This window comes from Eretmochelys imbricata, chromosome 2 (assembly GCF_965152235.1).
Source record: "Eretmochelys imbricata isolate rEreImb1 chromosome 2, rEreImb1.hap1, whole genome shotgun sequence".
Classification (NCBI taxonomy): domain Eukaryota; kingdom Metazoa; phylum Chordata; order Testudines; family Cheloniidae; genus Eretmochelys; species Eretmochelys imbricata.
The window spans coordinates 3,337,419-3,351,781 of record NC_135573.1 but is presented as its reverse complement, the minus strand read 5'-3'; the positions used below and the strand labels follow the sequence as shown (position 1 = coordinate 3,351,781).

General features: G+C 56.5%; 1 protein-coding gene across 2 annotated transcripts in view; it reads right to left on the bottom strand.

The window, feature by feature from the left end:
* PPP1R16A (protein phosphatase 1 regulatory subunit 16A) overlaps nt 1-4,705 on the bottom strand; it is a 77,714-nt gene extending 73,009 nt beyond the window's left edge. The window contains exons 1-2 of one of the 2 annotated variants that reach the window (XM_077809685.1): nt 4,672-4,690; nt 3,701-3,766 (exon numbers count right to left, since the gene is read on the bottom strand). The gene's annotated coding sequence lies outside the window, so the exon portion shown is untranslated. Of the gene's footprint in view, nt 1-3,700; nt 3,767-4,671 lie in introns of both variants that reach the window. The other variant, XM_077809686.1, reaches the window with a different exon arrangement.
* Nucleotides 4,706-14,363: the final 9,658 nt, after the last annotated feature.

Below are 14,363 nucleotides of genomic sequence, written 5' to 3'. Positions count from 1 at the left end.
CATCTAACCTTGCAGCCTCTGATCATTGTTGTTGCTCTCCCCTGAACTCCGTCTAATTGATCAGCATCTTTCTGGTAACATGGTTCCCACAGTGCATTAAATGTTCCAGGTCTGGTCACACCAGAGCTCCTGAGAAAGGGGTAGTTATCTCCATATGCATTTCATACGTCACACTGGACTTTTAGTAAGCTTAGCGCACTGTAAGCTCATTTCTCCTTGTTCCCCACTATCACCCTTATAACTCTGTCACTCCCGCAGTGAGGAGCGGAAGCAGAATTTGGTCATACATGTCGTAATTTCCCATGATTTACTGAAATCTAATATCCTCGTACTACAGCTTTCTGTGAAGCCATTCCTTATTCATCCAAGCGTAAGAGTACCATTGTGCAACAAGTACATCACGCTTTGGGACTGCCTTAGTGCTGACCAGATGAACAATAACAGCCCCCACATTGAGCAATCCTACCAAACCCAACCAGCACTTGAGCGTAATTATATAGAATGTTACACCCCCAATTGCTTTCCAAACATTCATCGGCACAACATGCCTGGGAGGCAGGTATTTTACAGAAGAGGACACAAACATGTAAAAATCAAGGGACTTGTCCAAGTTCCCAGAGGCAATATGTTGTGGAGTCAGGAAAAGAACCTAACTGGCTTCAAGGCTGAGCTTGATAAGTTTATGGAGGGCGTGTTGTGATGAGACTGCGTACAATAGCACGTAGCTAATCTGCGACTGCTAGCAGCAAATATTTGCAATGGCCGGGGATGGGACACTAGCTGGAGAGTGCTCTGAGTTATTACAGAGAATTCTTTCCCAGGTGTCGGGCTGATGGATCTTGCCCACATGCTCAGGGTCTAACTGATCACCGTATTTGGGGTCGGGAAAGAATTTTTGCCCAGGTAAGATTGGCAGAGACCCTGGGAGGGTTTCGCCTTCTTCTGCAGCATGGGGCGCAGGTCACTTGCAGGTTTAAACTAGTGTAAATGGTGGATTCTCTGTAACTGAAGTCTTTCAGTCATGATTTGAGGACTTCAGAAACTCAGCCAGAGGTTAGGGGTCTATTCCAGGAATGGGTGGGTGAGGTTCTGTGGCCTGCAGTGTGCAGGAGGTCAGACTAGATCAGTGGTTCTCAAACTTTTGGACTGATGACCCCTTTCACACAGCAAGCCTCTGAGTGTGACCCCCTTCCTTATAAATGTAAAACACTTTTTTTTTATATATTTAACACTATTATAAATGCTGGAGGCAAAGTGGGGTTTGGGGGTGGAGGGTGACAGCTCACGACCCCCCATGTAATAACCTCACAACCCCCAGTTTGAGAACCTCTGGACTAGATGATCATGATGGTCCCTTCTGACCTTACAGTCTATGACCCTATGAGAACTCAACTCTGACTCCAAGTCCTCTGCCTTTATCCACAAGATAACATTCCTCAGTTGAAGAAAAACATTATTTGATGGGACACAAATAGAGACATGCAACCCGGGCTTTTAAAGTTCAAAGCCCAGGGAGTGGCAGTTCTAATAAATCGTGTCAAAAATGTTATCAGAAACTCTCTGGCAAAGAACCAGAAATTTCAGGGTGAGGAGGAAATTCATAGCTGTAAAATCCTTTTTAAAAAGCTCTGTGGAGTTTAAAACAGAGGTAATCCAGTTACTTAGGTTAACACATTTTGCACTGCAATCTATATGCCACCGAAGTGATAGTAAATATAGTCCAGCCCATAATCCTCACTGGCCATGGACCTGACTTGTCATGCACTGACGAGAACCAGTTTAGTGATTTCTCAGAGAGCTCGAGTACTTACCACAAGCCTCATTGCCATGGCAATATGTGCTAGAAAAATTAACAAACAGCCTCCAGAGCAGAACAACATGGAGAACAACAAAGGGTGAAAATTCGGGGATTATTTTGCTGTTCTCCAGAACTAGGCCAAATGCTATACAGATCCAGTTTTATGAAGAAAACTGGTTTTAGCATTTTGCAGTCTACTTTGTCGCTCATTAACACATTTCCTGGTGAGCCACCTATTTCAGGGCTATGCTACACCCAGGAGAAGGAAGCTGATCACACATGCCGATGTATGCATGTGAATCCCATTAGCATCATAATACTTAATAGTACTTAGCACTTACATTGCTCTTTCCAGCCCCAAATGAGCTTCCAGACATCAGCTAATTAATAGGATCAGCAGAAGCAGGATGCACAGGACTGGAGGAGAGCAGTAGCATTGGGGTTTTGTACCAATTTAACAGTGTAACCCCCTAGCATGGACATGAGGAGCATTCCGGCATAGAGGTGTTTATATCACTATTGCTTATTTCTGTAATTTACATCTATGCCTGTATAACTGCATCTACACTAGGAGGTTGAATTGATTTAACTACATCAGTTACTAGAGCGTACAAAAAAACTGCATGTAGACAAACCCTTAGTATTGCTCTGTACCTAGGGAAAATCTTGTTCTCCAACGTGTGCCATATAAATATGATGCACTTTGTACTAAGTAAATTCAGGTTATGTACATCAAGCTGTTAGTCACTAACACTGACTAACAATGCACCTGTCCTGGTTCAGAAGATAGAGAAAGGTACAGTCCCCACCCTGAGAAGATGGATATTAGAGGAGGAGGAGAAGCAGTGGGGTAGAGAGACCAAGCCAGCCACATTTCCATGGATTCCCAACCAGGCAAATAAGAACATGATAAAAGTATACAAACTAATGAATGGCCTAGAGAACACAGATCAAGAACTCTCTTCTCCCTCCCTGTTTTCTAACACAAGAACAGGGCACACTCAATTAAGTTAAAAGGTGGCAAATTCTAACTGACAAAAGGAAATATTTTTATACACAACATGTAATTAGACGTGGAACTCGTGAAATTATGTCACTGAAGCCAAGAACTTCACAAGGTTCAAAAAAGGCTGGACGTTTATTGGATAGTATTCAATATTATAACCCTGGATATTCTCGTTAACAAGCATTTTGGAAGGTATATTAAACCTCCTTCTTCGGGACTTAAACTAATCTCTAACTATTAGTGATTTGGATAAGACCTTCACAAGGAGCAGATTAACCCATATCTGCTTACTCTGGGACTTCTTAAACCTTCCTCTGTAGCATCTGGTGTTGGCCACTTTGAGAGACAAGATACTGGGCTAGATGGACCAGCAATCTGATCCAGTCTGGCAATTCCTATGTTCCACAGAGGCATTGGCAATGGAGCAGGAAGGGAACAGGCCTTCACAGGCCCCACTATGACCAGAACAACTAACTGGATTGAACTGGAAAAACATTGCATTCTAATCAGGAAAGGAAAGGACCCTGGGAGGGAAGTGCAAGAAAAGTATTGCAAAAGGCATTGAAATGACCCAAAAGTGGTGGAATTCAAATAGAATATGATGGGCAGCGTGGAAGTAGGGCACGGTTACTAAGCTTGCTAAAGCAAGTTGGGTGAAGCACCTGAACAGAAGAATGGAGCTGGGAAAATTAACAACTAACCACGTTCTGTGTCTATCTTCCGTGTTGCCTGTCCATTACGTTTTGTATGACATCCTATTAGATTGTAAGCTCCCTGGGACAAGGACTACGTCACTTACGTGTTTACACAGCACCCAGATCCTGACTGGGGCCACCAGAACATAAACATGAAATAATACATGAATAGCCATCACCCTCCCTTCCCCACGTTCTCACCTGCAGAACATTTCTCTGCTCCAGCTGTAGTTTCCCAAGCTGGGCAAAAACCCTCTCCTGCTGTTCCTGAGATATGGAAAAATGGGGAGAAGAAATATCTGCTACATTTTCAGTCTATAGGAATTCTCTTCTTTGCTCACTCGGATCAAGACCAACTGGGCTCCCCCCGACCCCGCCTGCCAGAAGTGTCAGGACACAGTGAAATGAGGGAAATAACAGTGCCACCAGCATTTCAAGTGTCACTTTAGACCAGGGGTCAGCAACCTTTCAGAAGTGGGGTGCCGAGTCTTCATTTATTCACTCTAATTTAAGGTTTCGCGTGCCAGGAATACATTTTAACGTTTTTAGAAGGTCTCTTTCTATAAGTCTATAATATATAACTGAACGATTGTTGTATGTAAAGTAAATAAGGTTTTTAAAATGTTTAAGAAGCTTCATTTAAAATGAAATTAAAAAGCAGAGACCACCGGACAAGTGGCCAGGACCTGGGCAGTGTGAGTGCCCCTGAAAACCAGCTCGCGTGCCGCCTTCAACACGCGTGCCATAGGTCGCCTACCCCGCTTTAGACACTGGTAATGGTGGCCCCTGCCATGAGACCCCTGTCCTCATCATACCCCCACCCCCTCCATACCCATCATGCCATGGTACCCCCACCCCCTCCATAGCCCAACTGACCCATGATAGGCCCCCCCGCCACCGTCACAGCCCCCCAAGCACAGGCCCCCCCGCCCCCTCCACAGCCCCCCATCACAGGCCCCCGTGCCACCGCCACAGCCCCCCATCACAGGCCCCCCTCCCTCCACAGCCCCCCCATCACAGGCCCCCGTGCCACCGCCACAGCCCCCCATCACAGGCCCCCGTCCCCCCACAGCCCCCCCCGCAATGGCCCCCCCACCCCCTCCAGAGCCCCGCCCCAAGCACAGGCCCCCTGCCCCGGGGACGCTGACGCTCCCGCTCCCGGCTGCACTCACCCGCCGCCGTCGGCAGGAGCCGGATCGCTCTCCGGCTCTCTCCCCAATAGGGGCGGGTCGCCACAGCGCCTCGCCATAGCAACCATCCACACTTCCGCTCTGGGCGGAGCTCCTGCCGGAACTGGGCGGCTCAGGGCAGACGCCGGCGGCGCCATGTCGAGTGTGGGCGAGAAGCCGGGGGGCGGGGCCAAGGGAGCTCGGCCGCGCCCCCGCCTGTAGGGGGTGGCGCCAGGAGGGACAAAGGGCGGGGCTGGGGGCGACTTAGTGAAAAGCCTCGGGGCCTGGCTGGGGGCCCCATCTCTCCCCCCCACCCCCCCCCCCACCTTGGGGCCTCCACAGTGTCCCCATCTCCCCCCACCTCGGAGCCTGGCCGGGGGCCCCCATCTCCCCTCCCCGCCTTGGAGCTTGGCTGGGGGCCCCATCCCCCCCAACCCCCGTCTTGGGGCCTCCACAGTGTCCCTATCTCCCCCGCCTCGGAACCTGGCCGGGGCCCTATCTCCCCCCCCCTCCCCGGGCCTGGCCGGGGCCCCCATTTCCCTCCCGCCTTGGGGCCTGGCCGGGGGCCCCATCTCCCCCTACCCACCTAGGGGCCTCCACAGTGTCCCCATCTCCCCCCGCCTCGGAGCCTGGCCGGGGGCCCCATCTCCCCCTGCCTGCCTCGGAGCCTCCTCTGTATCCCCATCTCCCCCTGCCTTGGAGCCTGGTCAGGGGCCCCATCTCCCCCCGCCTCTGGGCCTGGACAGTGTCCCCATCTTCCCCCGTCTCAGGGCCTGGACAGTGTCCCCATCTCCTCCTGCCTCGGGCCCTGGCTGGGGTCCCCGTCTCCCCTCGTCTCGAGGCCTGGACAGTGACCCCATCTCCCCCTGTCTCAAGGCCTAGCTGGGGGCCCTATCCCTTCCACACTGGGGCCTGGGCAGGGGCCCTGTCTCCTTCACATCAGGTCTCCAGCTGGGTTTCCTGATCCACCCAGCTCAGAGTCCTGACCCACCTGCATCAAGGGTCCCAGGCCGCCCTGCCTTCATAAAGGGCCAGCGGGGTTTTCCAGGCCATCTGGGCCAGGGCCCCTATAGCCCTCAGCTCAGGCTCCGGCTGCCATTCGAATGCCGCCTGCCTATGTAGAGTTGGTGCCATTGACGGATGTCACTACCCCCCATATTTACACTTATACCCAGGGCCCAATCCTGCTCCAAGTGACTCCAATGGGAGCCCTTCGAATGGAGAACACGGCTCACACCACAGCAGGAGGCCTGAGTGATCTCACCAACCTAGACATTCCCCTCATATAAGTGGGACTGGACCAGTCTCAGAAAAAATACTCTAGCCAGCATCTGCTTTTTAATGGGATCCACTGGATCCTAGCACGAGGCACCAGCTGTCCCCGTTCCCGGCACATTCTCTCCTTTCCCTGACCCCAGGCCCTCATGGAGTTAGACCAAGAGCTTTGCTCCTTTCAGTGCAATGTTTTCTTCCCACATTTCCACAGCCTTCGTTTCAGTCTTCAGTCTGCCTGGAGGGTTGATTTTTCTCCCTTGCAAGAGTATCTCTAGCTTTTACTTTGTGTTGCATTGATGGCTGTAGGTTAATTGTTGCTACTTCGGTAAAAGAAAAATCCTATTCACAAACCATGGTACATTTCCACCCCTTTGATACCTGGATAAATTCATGTAAAATGTCATTGACTTTTTTACTCTTCCCTTTCCCAGAAATGCTCCTCTCCAGAGCCCTAGCAGTGGGTGCTGGCCACATATCTTTTGCTTCAGCCAATGGCCCTTGCCTAGCCAGTTTCCCCCTGGCTTGCATGCCCTAGCAAAGAGATTCCCACTGGTGGGGGGTGCCCAAGGGCAGGGCATGACTGTTGCTCATGCTGGATCCTGACCTATATTCTCCTACTTTCCCCCCACAGTTGGGGCTACATAATGCTGCTCCCTGCAGCGTTCATGACCTCACACAGGGAGTACAAGAGAAACCGCCACTGCAGGGGGGTAGGGAAACCAGTCCCTGGGTGAGGGATGGAAGGAAGAAGAAAGCCCAGACAGCTGGGGAGGGCTCAGACTAGCAGGCAAGGGGGAAGGGGGGCCCAAAGTGGAGGTAGTGGGGCAGGACGGCCAGCCAGAGACATGCTGTGATAACTGGTAGAAACACAGCCGAGAAGAACAACTAGGAGCCGCGCTGGAGCTGGGGAGGAGGAGAGAGCTGGACAGGGAACGGGGAAGAGGCAGGAGGGGGAGCAAACCCAGAAGCAGACAGAGGAAAGGAGACAAGAAGGGAAAGGGCAGAAAGGAAAAGCCGGGAGAGTCAGAGGATGGGGCAGCAGCGTAGCCAAGGCAGGTCAGGAAGGGCGAGGACAGCTGGTGCTGATGCATTGGACAGGTGCGACCATGGCTGTTGTGAGAGCTCCAGGGGAAGGTTCAGTCCAAACCAAAAGAGCTGCTGCCATTGACGTCCCCCCTTTACTTTCCTGCGAGCATTTCTAGGAACACGGCTTTGTAAAACCCATTAGCAAACACACTCCATAGAGCCCCTAGAACCCCCCAGCGTCTTTCAGCACAACTCCCTATGCAGTAAATGTGCCAGAGAGCAGCAGTTCTCGGTTTTGGATATTAGGTGGATGGAAGAATAACATCAATAGTTCTCTGCACTGTCTGACTCCAGCCATGGAGTGGCTTCAGATCTGAAACACACAAGTGAATAGCCAGGAGGTGTAGCAACTGTTAGTTCTCCTTAGGGTCCCATGAACTTAGTTGGGACTTGGGGAATAGCCATGTCTCCTGGATGTGTCCCCCCGAGGCAGTTTCCAGTTCTAGCTCCGAAAAGGCAGCCGCGGATAGAGCGAAAACCCAGCTTCTCCTGGAGTCTCTGCATCACAGATCCTGCCTTTTCCAACCAAGGCTTACGTCGGCTTATTTTCATCCTGACTAGTCACAGACGCTCAGCTTGGAGAGCACCTCTGCGGGTAGTGAGGGCTGGCTCCAACACCCAGTGCAATCCAGGGGAGTCTGCATTGTCTGCAAATGGAGCCTGGGAGCAGGTTCTCTCCTGCACAGCGGTTCCATCAGCAGCTTGCCACAGTGTCCGTCCCTCCACTCCAGCCTTGAGTAACCCCACGCCCAAGGATGGGCTCTCCACACCCTCCCTGCCTGCTCTCTCCCCTGCCCTAAAGATCCTCACAGTGACATTTTGTCCTGCTTCAGTTTCAGACTTGTTCTCGATGGAGAATTACCCCCCTGAAACACACGCACACACTCTCCTCTGTGTTACACCTGGCCAGGTAGGGCTGTTTCCACGTTGCTTCTCCCTGCTCTTTATGCACAGACTGTTTGCCAGCACCCAGTAACGCTCCCCAGCAGCTCGGGACACAGAGCACATCCTGGCTGCAAACCTAGGGAGAGCTAGAATGGGATCACCTGAGTTGGAACGAGGCCTCACCTCTCCTTATTTATTAACCCTGACAGCAATTCACGTGTTCGAAGTGTTGTACCAATGGGAATTCCACACTGAACCGCCAACGCCAGCCGCACACTCGGGCACTAGGATCAGTGCAAATTCACTGGGGAGAGCGCCTCCTACTGAGCACCCCTAAGCGCTGTGCTGGGGCATTGGGGTCAGCACTGACTGCAAGGCGAGGGAGCCTCCCACCCTAAAATCATCCACACCCTCCCCTGCAGTCCAGCACCGGGCTCAGCACCATCTCAGGAGAGCAGCCATTAAGTCCTTCAGCCCCCTTGGTTTTTCTGGTGGTCTCCCATCCAGACGCTGAGCCGGCCTGACTCTGCTAAGCCTTCCTGAGCCAAATTCCCCGAGGTACTGACGGCTCACAGCACCCATCACCTTTAGGCAGGGCAGCTGGCACTCACCACCCAGAATGCTTTGCAGGCGGATTCTCGGAAGGACGGGGGAACCACCAGAGCATGGGGGCATTCTGCTGACATCACAGTGGGGAGACTCCATAGCCCGCAGAGCTGGCGGCCCCCGGAGACATCCCGTAGCGCAGGATCTCCGGGCCAGCAGGCCTCCACCTTTCAGAACGCACTGTCAGAGAGATCTGGCCCAGCCCCCAGACATGGCCCAGGCTGGGCCAGCATGGGGCGCATCCCCTCATGCCTGCAGGAGAGGAGGGCACCACGGAAGAATAGACAGGTCTGGGCTCCTTCCTTCCTGTGAAGATGAAGCCGATGATTGGGAGACCGACCCGGACTATATAAATGACGCCACCAAGAGAGGCTTTTGGTCAGGGGATGGCCACGGAGCCTGCTCTGAGATCTCCATTGCCTCCATCATCTCTGGTAAGGACCGGGGAGAATGCTGGGAAAAGACCCTTGACAATAACCGCAGGGGTTCTGCCTGCCCGTGGGGATGTGTGGATGGGCTGAGAGCACTGAACACGTGGGCCCACCTCTCCCTTCTCCCAGGCACGTTCCTTCCTGCTGCCCTTTCAGCCTCAGCCTTGCTGCTGCTTCAGCTGGGAAACAGCCTGGGGCAGGATGTGGGGCCGAGGGGGAGCGATGTCCCTGCAGGAGTGAGGTAGGGAAACTGACCACCAGCCAAACAGACGTGGGTGCTGCTGTGTGCCCCAAGAAGACCCATTGCCACTGTTCCCTCTAAGCTGGGCGCGTGTGCACACAGATCCTAAACCCTGCGCACACGGCAAACCACCGTGCGCACAACAATTTACACAGAAGAAATTTTTTGCGCACACGGACTGTCAGAAATTAGAGGGAACACTGCCCATTACCCCGCTCTACTCACTTTCAGCTCCAGGGCTCACCGATACGGGTTCCAGTAACAATCTGGGAACGGTCCCTGCTGCAGCGTTTGAGTCTGTGACCCAACCCAATGGGAACCTTTGGTCCCATTTCTACTACAAATTCAACCATGTCCGTCAAAGTGTAATGTCCGAGGGGGGAGAGAGAGATGCATGATGCACACACACAGAGTGTAATGTCCTGGGGGCAGGGAAGAGAGAAAGGTCACGTTGTATACACACACACAGACACAGAGTCATGTTTGGGGAAGGGGGAGAAAGCACACACGTACTCGATGATGGCAGGACCAGGAAACAGAACCCAATTACACCAGTCGCAAATGCAAGTCCTGCTGGACAGCCCCCTGTGGGAGCAGGCTGTCTGTTGTATGCCCCATCACTTGACACGCTCTGGGTTGCGGGAGTTCAGACCAATGGTAGGAGCAGGAGGCTGGGAATTAGGAGCCCTGCCCAGCTCAAACCCTAAGCAAGCTGTGTGTCACAGCCCCGGGCAGGCCTCAGTTTCCCCTCCCAGGGAAGGCACTAGAAGAGGGGTGAGGGCAATTACCCTGCCTTGCTTGTTTTGGATTTTACTCTCCTTTCTGGGATTGTTTCAGATCTGTCGAACTCCATCCGTGGCTGTGAGCTGAACCAGCCTGGCACGGCGAAGCCAGGCGCACCCCGTGTCCTAACCTACGAGAACAGGGGGCTCCGGCGCCCACCCACTGCTGAGGACAGCCACCTCCGGAGCTCTCGAGAGACAATCCAACGGAGCCCGCGGCCAGGCACCGGGACTCGCCTGCTGCGGCCGTACCCCAGCGTCTACCTGCACTCCTCCGCGGGCACGGGCATCGAGAGGGCCTCCGTGTTTGAGTGCAACGCTGCTGAGAAGCTCGACACCTTCTTCTACGAGAAGCTCAAAGCTTGTGAAGAGGCCCCCGCCCCGCCCTGCCCTGCCCGGGGTGACTCCAGTACCTACGCGAACGAGGAGCTCCTGGGTGATGAGCCAGGGACGGAGGCTGCCAGCAGGAGGAGGGCCCACAGCAGCACAGACAGAGAGGGGCAGCTGGCGCATCAGAGAGACGGAGCCCAGCAGGGTGGTTTGGCCCCCCAGGACCAGGGTGGGAGGCCCAGACGCAGTCACACCAGACAGAGGAACAGGAGGAGGGACAGCGGAGGCCTCCAGCGGCTGCCCAGTTCTGGAGATGCCCCCGACCCCGCAGCCTTCGATCAGAGCCTGGGGCCGTTCCAGCCAGGGGACAGGACAGCAGCAGGGCCGGGGTGGGAAGAGCCCGCCCATGGGAGGGGGTGCAGCAGACCTCCCCGGATACTGCCGCACTGCGTGATTGCTCATCTCCAGAGCTGTACGGCCTGCCAGCGGTTTAACCAGAGCCTGCAGGCCTGGCCTGGGGAGGAGGCCACCTACGAGAACAGCTGGGCCCCACGGGAAGAGGAGAGCGCCCCCAGCAGGAGGGCGAGGTCAGCAGCACCCTCGCAGAGGCAGCTCCGGCAGAGGCTCTCCGAGGTCCGGAAATGGCTGGAGCAATCCATGGCTGAGGAGCCTTCGCTTTGTCCGGGGCCAGAGACCCACAGGGCCCCAAGCCCGGTTGTCCCAGGCTGGTTCTATGCCTGTGAGAGCTATAGGAACTTGGATCAGAAAGAGGGTGGGACCTGGAGGAGGCTGGAGCGGGACGGGGACCCAGGGAGCCGCAAACAGCCTGCAGAGTGGGGCAGCAGGAGAGGGAAATGGGAAGCAGGAAACCCCCCGCGCTGCCAGGTGAGGAGGGGCCTGGAGGCTGAACAGCAAGGGAAGGGGGAGAGAGAGGCCCCTGTGCGGTGCAATAGTCCTGCTGTCAGTAGCCAGCGTGGTGGCATTGTGAGCCCAAGTCACGAGGTCAGGGCTCCCCGTCAGGCTGGTGCTAGCCCCCGGCTGAGCTGCAGGGAGGAGATCCACCAGCCTGGCAGAACGGAGGGGCTATGTGTGGGGAGCAGCCTCGAGCCGCGTTGCCTAGGCCATTGAAAACCAGCCCAGACAAAGGCCTGGAGACTCCGGAGGGACCAGCCCAGCCCCAGAGGCAGGGACTAGCCGCTTCCATCAGCCTTGCCCACCTTCCCCCTCAAAGCGAATCCCCCTGGCCGTGGCCCAGGGCTTTGGCAAGCCAGGCACAGCGCCCCCCACAGGAGAGCAGGGGATTTTCAGGGATTACGGGGAGGGGGATGGGAACTGGGACCAAACACCACTGGCCGGCTGTGTCCAGCCTGTCTGGCAGTAGACAGACGCTCAGCCAGAGGTGGAACAGGAGCCAGGCTAGCAGGCCGGGCTCACTGGCAAGGAACAAGGGTGCACGGTCTATCAGGGAAATGTCACAAGGGCACGCAGAGAAGGCAGCCCCTGGCAACCCTTTTATTACACAGCAGAGGGCCCTTGCTCCCCCGTCACTGGGAACCCACCCTTGACTGCAAGGGGTGAAAATGGAGCAAGTTGCGCAGAATTGGACCCTGTCTAACCCCCCCGCCCCCGCAGGGCTCAGCTCAGGGCTTGGTCAGAACGGACGGCTTGGGGGTGGGGAGCTCGCGCTGGGAGAGGGAGCAGGCCACAGCGCTTGCCTCCATGCAAGTGTGCCCAGCCGCTCTCCGGGGGCTGCCAGCAGTGCCCTGCAGGCCACCATTTGGGAGCCGCTGTCCCAGATGACCTGCTAGGTCTCTCCACCCCACTCCAATTTCCGTGGTTGGGGAAAGGATTAGTCACTCCTGTGGCTAAGCTGCAGCTTCCCCAGTGGGCACAACAAGAGATCTCAGGCCTCAGGGCGGATCACCAGCTGGCGTCAGGAAACCATTTCCCTCCATGGCAGCGTTGCAGTTAGATGTACCTGGCAAATGTCCAACTTGCACAGAACATCTGGCATGGGAGACAGGGTCCCAGGATTGATGGGCTATTGGGCTGTCCTGCTATGGCAGGGGGTAGGATGGACCATGGTCTGTCCTGGTCCGGGGTGGGGTGGTACCCAGATGAGATGGACCATGGTCTGTCCTGGTCTGGGGAAGGGGGGCCCAGGCCATCGTCTATCCTGGTCTGGGGAGCGTGGGCAGATGAGATGGACCCTGGTCTGTCCTGGTCTGGGGAAGGGGGGCCCAGGCCATCGTCTGTCCTGGTCTGGGGAGGGGGGGCAGATGAGATGGACCCTGGTCTGTCCTGGTCCAAGGGGGACGACACCCAGATGAGATGGACCATGGTCTGTCCTGGTCTGGGGAGGTGGGGTGTACCTAGATGAGATGGACCATGGTTGTCCCAGTCCCTCCCCCAGCACCTGATGCCCTGGGGGTCGGAGCCCCGCAATGCCCGCTCACTGCACTGCGTGACCCCCTCTCTCTGCCTTAGCCTGTGGCGAGGGGCCTTGGCCACGAGGAGCTGAACGCAGCGACCGTCCCGCAGGGCACGTGCTCCTGCCTCTTCTGTGAGCACCAGAGACGCGGCCCGGGCTCCGAACCAGGCTGGCGGAGGGAAGGCCACGCCAACGAGTCTTGGCCCGGCACCTGTTCTGCCACCGAGGCTGCAGCTGCCAAGCTGCAGGCCGAGAGCCGTGTCCAGAGGATAGTGGAGGCCTTTGAGAGACGATCCCGCAGGGAGGCCAAGGCAGCAGCACAGGAGAAGCTGTTCCAGGCCGCCCGGCAGAGGGAGCTGGACAGAAGAACCAGGGCAGTGGCGTCAAAGGAGCACCGAGGGGCCCGGCTCGCTCGGCAGCCTCGGAGCGGTTCCAGGCCACCCCGATCCCATTCCAGGGAGCACAGGCGAGAGGCGCCCCGGCCTGAGGCCGTGACTGAGGGGAGGCCCCAGGGCTCCCGGCGGAAGGGAGACACCATGAAGAAGAAGAGGCCAAGCTTTGTGGGGAAACGCAACAGCCATCACTAGTCCCTTGTGATCTGCCTGCAGCTCAGCTGGGGGGGAGCTGGCAGCCCCAGGACCCACTCAGGAGAAGGGTCGGGCAGCACCTACATGCTGGGAGCCTGGTGTGCCACAGGCACGGACGGGCAAAGGCGGGCTGAGCTGGGCTACAGGGCACCAGATAAAGAGCAGGGCCCATGACAACCCAGGTACCCTCTGCCTGAGCAATCAGGGAAGGAGAAGGGGGGAGCCGTGGAACAAGGGGGGCACCAGCCTGGGGGGCCAGGCAGGAGCTCAGAGCTCCTGGGGCCTGCAGAGACCCATGGCCGGGGCCGGCAGCCTGGGACGGGTCCCCCAGGGAGGGCGGGGGCTGCGGAGAACACCAGTGTCCGAGTGATGTGTCCATCAGCGGGGGAGGAGCCGGGCAGGGGGGATCGGGGCCACAGGCTGCCTGAGGAATGCCAGGGGGGCCCTGGTGGCTCCGTGCCACGTGATGCTTTCCGAGATGGTGCAGGAGCCCCCCCGGGGTGGCAGCACCCCTTGGTCCAGCCCAGCTCTCCCCACTGGGGTGAAAGGGCGAGGAGAGCCTGGGGCTGGCCTGAGGGCGCTGATGGCTCACTCTGCACCAAGGCCAGAGGAAAACAGGGACCAATACATCATTGCACCACTAGAGGTCGCTGTGTGTCTCCTTAGCGAGGCTGGCGCCTGGGAGGGGAGCCAGGAGCACCCTGAAAGGAGCAATGCTCTGGGGTCTGTCACGCACCCCCACCCCCAGAGCACTGGGGCAGGCCGCAGCAAGGGCCCTGCAGCCACGGAAAAAACAGGCACAGTCCCCCAACACCTGGCCACACCTGTGCACAGACGGACCAACACGCACAGCTCAGCCACCCTACAGCAAGGAGCCGGGCACAACCGGCAGACAGACAGACAGACAGCTCAGCCACCCTACAGCAAGGAGCCGGGCACAACCGGCAGACAGACAGCTCAGCCACTGTACAGCAAGGAGCTGGGCACGACAGACAGACAGACAGACACACACACACACACACACACACGTATTGCTCACGC